The following is a 10,086-nucleotide window of genomic DNA, read 5'->3' as shown; positions in this document are numbered from 1 at the left end:
TTTTCACATATGTCAATACTCTGAGTAATGTTATAACGGTTTTAGCTCGCGCTAGTTGTTTATTAAGTTATCAACAAAAAGAGTTTAATAATTTTAGAACATAATTTTACGGCATACAACGGTTCTGTAACGTAATTCAAACCGAATTGTAGCTTTTAATTAGAAATAAATTTGAATTGATTTTATACCTTTCTGAAATAGAGTCTCCGTAAAGGAGGGAGAGGGCGGAACCCACTGTGTTCACGCATGTACTTTGCAAGACAAAACAAAATTACTCTTATTGTTAGCAAGGATTAAAATTATATATATGATGCCAAAAAATCATTAAATTAAATATTATTAAATATATTTTCGATAAAAGTTGTAGGATTCAGAAGGGGACATTTGATAATCACCTTAAATGAACGTGACAAGATCATATTGAGCTCAATCTTGTTTCTTGAAAATTTTACAGGGGCCAAAAAACTCGCTAAATGACCTTGCTCTCTACTTTTCATTTCATATTCTTGTAGTTCATCTCGACAGCTTTCCTAAATATTATAATAAAGTATTATTAATTGTGTCTTTTCTTTACACTAATTGATTTTTCATATTATTTTGTGCATAAAGGTATTGAGGTGAGAAAATTGAAAAATGAATAATTTACGAGATATATTTTATGATTTATATAAAATTAAGAAATTACAAGTCTCATAACTCAAAAAATATATAACAAAAAATTTTTTATTATATATTGTTTTGGAAAGAACTCTCTATATATGTGCAAAAATGTGTAATAAAAAATATAAACTAATCTGATGTACTCCTGCAAACTCTACAACTTTTATGTAAAATATTTTTTCGTCCGATACTTTCTGAGATGTAAATCGGGGTGCACAATTATAATACATCCTGTATGTATGTATAATTAAAAATAGAATATATGTGTTTACTTTGAAAAACAAAAATTGTCTACAATTTATTGTTGATATTTATTGTTGATATTGTTAATTTATTGTTGATATTGTTTAACAATACAAATGTATTTTCAATAAACATACTTTTGAATTTTAGATTTCCCATAACGAAAAGAATACATAATAAAAAGAGATTGAACAAAAACTATTTGGAAGCAAGTCTAAAATATATCAAAGAACTACGGCGTTATGTGTTACTAATGTCTTTTAATAACATACAAGATATCAAAGAAATGGAATTGAATGGACTTCTGTGTTCCATAGCTCAACATTCTACAATTTATCGTTTTGTCTTACATGATATAAATAGAATTATTTCTGCACAATTATTATGGTAAAATTTAATAAATCAAATTTTCGGTAACATTATAAATTAATGTAAATATTACAATTAATATATAAATTTTATTTTCAGTCTCAATTGGAATTGTACATTTAAATATTATTTCAACCGAATTTATCATTTGTTAAAACAGTATCGGTTAGCGTACAAGCAAATCAAATTTATACCGAAGCCAGAGGAAAAGCAATCTTTAGAAAGCTTTGGAAAAGCTTTAGAAAAGCAAATTACTATTATCACACAACTTTTTCAACCAAGTGTATCTTACTCAATCATTGATACGTGGCTATATATATATATATATATATATATATATATATATATACATGTGCAAATAATTATTTTTTAATATTTTTAGTTGTACGGAAGGTCATCAGCTGACACAATATTTTTATAAGGCGAAACCGGTGCGACGATATTTCTGGAACATTGAAAGAATAATAGGTTGGATTACGTATCCTTGATCTGTTATAGAACTTATTAAGCAACTTTTTACATAGAGGTTTTTTTTACTAATCTTAGTAGGAGGTATTTAATGAAGATAATAATCAATTATATGTCTTACAAATAATACGTTAGTCAATGAATCAATATATTCTATAAGCAATAAATAAAATTTAATTTTCCTTTATTTTTTTTCTGTGATTGAAATATTGCTTATATATATATATATATATATATATATATATATATATATATCATTTTTCAGCAAATACGAAATCTGATGTTTGATCTCTATAAATTGATAAATTCTTGCACCGATCCATGAGGGAAGTATCTTACAAATGTCGTCGTTTCTTTGCATACACCTTATTATTAAATTATAATGATATTCTTTTCTTTTATTATTGTCTTCAGTTTTAGCACGCTAAAAATATATTTTGACTTGGATCATTTTAAATTATTAAAAATATATGTTTAGAAGTATAGTCTATTTATGTGTAATTTTTTTTAATGTTTTAAAATTTACTTATTATGCAATTAAGAAGAACTCTATTTTGTAACATATATGAAAACATATATGAAACGAAATTAAATAAAAATACTGTCACAATTTTTCATATTTTAATATTAAAATTTGTAATAACGTGATTGCTCAATGTTTGTCAACATCTATAACATTTATAAAGATATTTTTTTTACATTCATTATATTTATTCAATATTTATTTATATAATATTCTAATTAATTTTCATAAATTGAATATTTTGGAGTGGATCTCATAACATTACAATGAATTTTTTTCTTAAAATTTTCTCTTCAAATTTTATGGTTTTTACAATATTATTAAGCCTAACCATATGCTATCAATTTTATCTATTTGTAGATTGTAAAAATCAAATATTATTTTATTCTAAAATATTTTACCAATTCAAGGAGAATCTTGATAAATTTCTTGAGAATCTTGAGAATCCTCTTTAACAATAAGAGTAAATTTTGTTTGGGTCCAGAAAACTCCTGAAATGACCTTGTTCTCTATTTTTCAATTCATATTTTTGTAGCTCATCTCGAGAGTGTTCCAAAACATTATAATAAAATATTTTTTGTTAAGTACTTTTCGAGTTTTGGGGCATGAGAGAAATATTTTCTTTATTTTACATAAACTATAAAATATCTCGTAAAATATTTATTTTTTTGATTATCTTATTTTAGTAGTACTTATGCACAAGTAATAAGAGAATCAATTAGTGCAAAGAAAACATAATTTTTTTAAAAATACGTAATTGTTAATTTCAAATTGCATATACAGTGGCCGGCAAAAATAAAAAGCCACTTTCCTAGTTATACTGTTTTGCTTAATGAAAGAGTAAAAATATTAAAACGATGAGATTTTCATTGATGAAAGAAGAAGTATTTATTATTTATTTTAAAATTTTATGTTACAATTACATAAATTATTTTTTACTTTTCAGTTTTATTTATATTTCTTAAATATTGCTGTTTATTATATTGACAAAATAAAAAAGCCATTCAGATTTGTTCGATTTAATATATACAATATCTTGTTTGGTTGTCATTTCAACATGTTCGTGTTATTGCGCTCACTTCTCGTTGTTGTTAATCATTTTTGCAACATTGGCTTATCTCGATTATTACACAAAATTCGCGGTCAAAAATGGGAGGAAGATCAATTTCCACACAAGTTCGAAACTTAATTGTGCGAGATATTCAAAAAGGTCTTTCCCAACGGAATATAGCCAAAAATTATGAAGTAAGCAGAAGAGCAGTAGAACAGATCAGAAGAAAATTTCAATCAACTGGATCGGTGGCAGATAGAATCGGAAGAGGTCGAAAACGAGCAACATCCAAGCGGGAGGATATGAAAATAATCCGTGAAGTTAAGAAAAATCCAAAGATTACTGTTAGAGAAATTCAGGAAAACATTTATCTTACTGTTTCTGACCGCACTGTACGTCGAAGACTCAATGAAGCAAATTTACACAGCCGGTTTGCACGTAAACGACCTTTCTTTAGCGTCACCAATAAGAAAAAACGTTTGCAATTTGCTCGGAAGTATGCAAATATGTCATTGGACTTCTGGAAAAATATTTTATGGACAGATGAAAGCAAATTCGAGTTATTTGGACAAAAGAAGCGGATTAGAGTCTGGAGAAAACACGGCAAAGAGCTTCAAGATCGTCATATTCAGAAAACTGTAAAGTATGGCGGAGGAAATATTTTAGTCTGGGGATGTTTCTCATGGGCAAGAGTGGGAAATCTTGTCAAAATTAACGGAATTATGATAGCAGATGTCTACATTGATATAATAAATGAAAATTTGGAGGAGTGTTTGTTGAAACTCGGACTAGAAGATAATTTCATTTTCCAACAAGATAATGACTCGAAACACACAGCAAAGAAAAGTCAAGCTTTTTTTCGTTCCTGCCGAATTAAACAACTTGAATGGCCTCCGCAATCTCCAGATTTAAACCCTATCGAAAATTTCTGGGCAATTTTGGATAATAGGATTAATAAAAGCGGAGTAACTAACAAGAATTCTTATTTTGAAGCATTACAACTAGCCTGGGAGAATTTGGATCCACAACATTTAAAAAATTTAATTGAAAGTATACCAAAAAGACTGCAAAAAGTAATTGAGGCTAAAGGAAATCATATTAATTATTAATTAAAATAATATTGTTGTTTTTTTAAATCGTAATACTATGTTACCTTAACTGGCTTTTTTATTTTGTCACTCTTAAATAAATGATTATATAGAAATAAATACAGTATTAAATAAAAAATGATTTCTTTTTAATTAAAAACATTAAATTACTTAATAAATTTTCAGTTTTAGTTATAAAAAACTTTATAATGAATTTTTTTTACCTTTTAGCATCAAATCAGTTTTATAGTTAAGGTGGCTTTTTATTTTTGCCGGTCACTGTATTTTCTTAAAAACAATTATGTATTTTTTTACACCAATTATTTTCTCACATTAATTTGTGCATAAAAATATTGAGGTTAGATGATCAAAAAATTAATATTTTACGAGATATTTTATAATTTATGTAAAATTAAAAAATTATTTCAAGTCCCATAACTCGAAAAATACTTAATGAAAAAATAATTTATTCTGGTGTTTTGGAAAGAGCTTTCGAGATAAGATGCAAGAATATGTAATAAAAAATATGGAGTTCGATTTAATAAAACAAAGTTCAATTGCACATGACCTCGGCACATTCACTCAAAGTCAAACCAATGTCACCATCTGATGTCCCCCTCCGAATTTTGCAAATTTTGTCTAAAATATTTTTTCATCGGACCACTTTCTGCGATGTTAATCAGGGTGCATAATTAAAATAACACACCCTGTATATATGTAATTAAGAAATACGATATATGTGTTTATTTTGAAAAATAAATTTTGTCTATAATTTATTGCTGATGTTTGTTGTTTAACACATTTTTGCAAAATATTCCTTTCATTTTAGCATTTCTTTGTCGAAAAGAATACAGCACAAAGACAAATTGGAGACATTTGTTAACTATTTAGAAGCATGTGTAAAATGTAAGGCAGCACTATCGTATTATGTGTAACTAATGTACTCTTACAATAACTTACAGGATATCAAAAAAATGGAATTGAATAGATTTCTGTTTTCTATAGCTAAACATTTTACAATTTATTCTATAATTTATAGTTTTGTTCTCGATGATATAGAATTATTTCTGGACAATTATCATGGTAAAATTTAATAAACCAAATTGCCATTAACATTATAAATTAATGTAAATATTACAATTAATATATAAATTTTTTTTTCAGACACGATTCCAATTTTACACCTAAGTACTATTTCGGCATAATTTATCAATGGTTAAAACAGTATCGGTTAGCGTATAAGCAAATCAAATTTATATACATGCCAAAGGAAAAGCTGCTTTTAGAGAAGCAAATTACTATTATCCTACATTGTTTTCGACCACATGTATCTTACTCAACCGTTGATGATTAAATGATGTGGGGCTGAATAGCTCAGTGGTAAGAGCAGTCGCTCGACAAGCGAAAAACTCGGGTTCTATTCCCGATTCAGCGACTTCGCCCCGATATTTTTCTCGTCTACATCTCTTCAGGCAGATAAAGAGGGATTTTTATATAGAATTTTCAAAAATGAGAATCTATATCTTGGTAAATGCACCAAGTAAAATATATGCATATATCTTGTGCACGTTCTAATTTTCGCGAATAATTAATCTTATCATTTCCTTGAAACACCTGCGAAATATTTTACACAATTTTACATGCATACTTCATTAGAAAATGTATATAGTTTAATGTATGTATGTAGTGTTTAATGTGTGTAATATTATAAGTTTAATGTAAGTAATATTATATTTTACTTCATATTAAATAATTCAACGAAAAATGTATAATAAAGTACATGTTTGTCGTCTCATCTAAATTTTACATTACTTATAATTTATTATAAAAATTCATGTAATTTATAACTTTATTAGCAAATACATCTCTGTTTTGATGATCCATAAATTAATTTGAAACATGACTTGAAAAAATTAATTTTTACTTTTCCGAATGCGCCGCTACCAATAAGTTTTGTAAATGTAATTTGTTTACGTGCGATTTCAGTTATCGCACATTCATCCGGGTTATAATGTAACATAGGACTGTAACATAGGACTGTAAATCATATTGAATTGAGTGTTTCGGCAAGGTACTTTATGTACAATTGCCAATTCTGTATCGTTCATTGTTGAAGACAAAAATTGTTCATTATGACCTCTGCGTTGACGATACACTGTTATAAAATTCGACTTAATTATGTAATAATATGTATTATAAAATTTACGGTGTTTTTTAGTAAATTTATTCGTTTAGTTATATAAGTAAATTATTATTTTCAGGAAATTTTTAAATATTATATCAGATATATATGTATAATCTACAATTCAGGTCGATATCTAAGTGAAATATACAATACTTACAACGATAAAAGCAGTAGACGTAGATTATAGTAACTATAACGATAAAACTTAACATCAATGGTAGATAATATTTATAATATTTTGTTTCTGTAATTCCTGTAAGGAGTATTCAAAATATCATCTATATTACGCAAAAATATAATTTTAATATTTTCGTGTGTGCGTTTTATTTAAAAATTTATTTCTACTAATAACGTTATTATAAATCAATTAATAATAAATTAATAAATTCATTTTTTTAATTTTGTAAGTCTGTTCATATATAAAAAAATAAGCATATAATATTATAACATCCATACACCACAAAATATTACAGCTACTTTGCAACAATGTTGCAATATTACAAATTGCAATGCCACATTGCGGAAACATTGTAAAAATATAAATCAACAAAATATGAATTAGACATTAGCAATATGATATTTATATTTTAGAAACATTTTAAGAAAATTATAACATTTTTTAACTTTTTCGTATCTCCGGCGCTTTCCGAAAAAAGATACGTTTGATATGAAACAATTTTATAGTTCTTGATTGTAAATTTACTATTAAAATTTAAATTCATAATGACAGATTCAAAATGGTTGCCATGAAAAGCTGAAATATCGATATATTTATAATATTTCAGGTTGGATTTTATTTTTTTAGATATATATTACGTTTTTTCTCGAAAATGCACACACACTTGATTCACGGTGTTGTTATACTTTTTTAAAGATATATTTTTTATATATTTTTTAAATTACACTAATAGGATAGGTAATATTTTATCTAACATTATAATTTTTTATTTTCATTTTTTGATGCATTTTTATCCATATTTCACATACAAGTATATGTAACTGTATTTTTTTAATTTTTCAAATAAAATTATAATTAGTTATAAATGTATAATTAATTCCAATTAATGTTTATATATTTGTATCCCATTATAACAGTATAGAATATTCAAAATAAAAAAGTGATTTGTATAAGTAAAAGTTTAAAGTAATTTTATATCCAAAGTATAATATTCTATATTTTAGTTATATGATTATGTTTAAATACTATATTACTATGTATATATATATATATATATATATATACTATATATATATATATATATATATATATATATATATATATATATATTGTAATATTTAGCATTAATATTTAGCGGACTTAGCACCCTTTTTACTTTTTTCTTAAAGGGGTAATTTTTTTAGGGATTATTAGTAACATTAGAACTCGAGGGATATATGAATTCTGTAAGTTATTTTTTTATATTATATTGAATTGTAATAATATTTTGTTATGCACTTCACAAATTACGTATCATATCTTGTAAGTTTTAAATATAATTTTTATATAATAAAATTTGATGATAGATTTTATTTGCGAAGAAAGTATATTGCCTATTATATATAACAGCGTAACTAGAAGACTTTGTGTATGTTGCTTTCTGAGTTATGAGGACAACTTTATAATGGCAATCATATGGTAATTAAATTGGCCAGTAACAATTTTAGCTGCAAAGCTTTTCAACCTATCTGATGTATGTATATATATATATATATATATATATATATATATATATACATATATATATACCAATCTGATATATATGTATATACATGTGCAAATAATTATTTTTTAATATTTTTAGTTGTACAGAAGGCTATCAGCCGACAGAATATTTTTGTAAGATGTGTGTGTGTGTGTGTGTGTGTGTTTGTGTGTGCGTGCGCGCGTGCGTGTGTACAAGTGTAAATAAGTGTATATTACAAGATAATAATGCTGTCCATCGTGCGCGCCAACATTCGATATATAGCAAATTTTAAAATGCGTGTCGGTATAATTAGAGTCGCTGGAAAAAATTATAATTAAAATTTTTAAAAATAATATCTTTCTAAATTTAAGAATGAGTACGAAATTTGTATGTAAAAAAATTTTGTATGTAAAAAAGATAAATGTTTTCTCTCATCTATATTAAGAAGAAAAATTATATAAAGAATGATACAAGAAACGATATAACAAGATTGAATATAAATTTCAAAAGAAGTTTTATTATATTTATAAATTAAAATTGAAAATTTTTATCGTATAGTTTATACTGTATAAAGCCGAGCTGCGAATATTGACATTATATTACTTCGACAGGTCTTCGCAGTTTCTTGTATATTTCGCGATCATATATGATTCATTCGTTTATCTAATTTTTCTTAAATTTTTAATTATAATAAATATAATATAATACTGTAACAAATATAAAATTAATAAAATTAAGAGCCAACAAATGTCGATACGATTATAACTCTAATAGGAAAAATATGATTCTCTCTCTCTCTCTCTCTCTCTCTCTCTCTCACTCTCTCTCTCTCTCTCTCTCTCTCTCGTTTTTGCTCAGCGCATATATATAAATAACGATGAAAAAGGTAAAAAATTTCATTAAAATAACATTAGAATAAGACCGTAAAATTATACATCTCAAAAAGGGAAAAAAGGTTGTCCAGAAATTCTTTCCAAAGAATTTGTCATACGTACCTGTTGCTATGGCCTAACTTTTTTGACCAGGAATCAGGACGGAGATGTCCTTTTTGTTCTGATTGTTAAAGCAAATGCTGTGAATCATTTCTAAAGAAAATGCACCCTTAGTCTGAACCACGTGCAACATTCAACGAAGTGCATGCGACGTGCATAGACGTGTTACAAGTAGGAGTAAAATTTGTGCGCACATATTCGTATATATATCATATATAAGTATATAAACGAAATTAATAGTGCAAACATAAATAATATCGGTTGCGAGCTATTTTGTGAACCATTGAATTTTTTACGATGGCTATGGTAACACATTTGCCAGATGAAATAATTGCTACAATTTTGGAAAAGAAAAACATTAGCATGGAGGATATCATAAATTTTAAATCCACGTGTAAAAGATTGCAGCATATAACATTTAGCACCAAATTTTGGGAAAAGAAATTTTTTCAGAGGTATGATTTTAAATATTTTTTTATTAATTTTTTTATGTGTTTATCTCATATTTGGACGATTTTTGCTCAACGAACTTTCGTGAAAGTGATAATGGAAAAGTAAAATTAAAGTGATTACATTGTTATCTTATTAATTTATATTGCGTTTTCTACTTTGTTGAGTACTATATTGCGTTTTCTACTATATTGAGTTTCTAATGTTACAATTCAAGTCGATCGTAATAATGAATCTAAATTTATTAAATCCAAAATTTTACGTCTAGAGCCTCTACAAGTCGTAATAAATTCTATTATTTCCAAGTAGCTCTATTGATAAAGATAGTTTACTATTTTTCAAAATATATGACTTATTGTTATCGTAGATTAT

At 25.9% G+C, this 10,086-nt stretch overlaps 1 long non-coding RNA gene across 1 annotated transcript; it reads left to right on the top strand.

Annotated features, from left to right (window-relative positions):
* Positions 1 to 1,385: 1,385 nt before the first annotated feature.
* LOC112637193 lies at positions 1,386 to 2,167 on the top strand. Its single transcript, XR_003122460.1, has 3 exons — positions 1,386 to 1,555; positions 1,655 to 1,740; positions 2,006 to 2,167. It is a non-coding gene; the product is annotated as an uncharacterized LOC112637193 (long non-coding RNA).
* Positions 2,168 to 10,086: the final 7,919 nt, after the last annotated feature.

The sequence above is a fragment of the Camponotus floridanus genome, unplaced genomic scaffold (assembly GCF_003227725.1).
Source record: "Camponotus floridanus strain SB8 unplaced genomic scaffold, Cflo_v7.5 scaffold142, whole genome shotgun sequence".
Classification (NCBI taxonomy): Eukaryota; Metazoa; Arthropoda; class Insecta; order Hymenoptera; family Formicidae; genus Camponotus; species Camponotus floridanus.
Note: the sequence above shows the minus strand (reverse complement) of the source record. Positions and strands in the feature narration are given on the sequence as shown.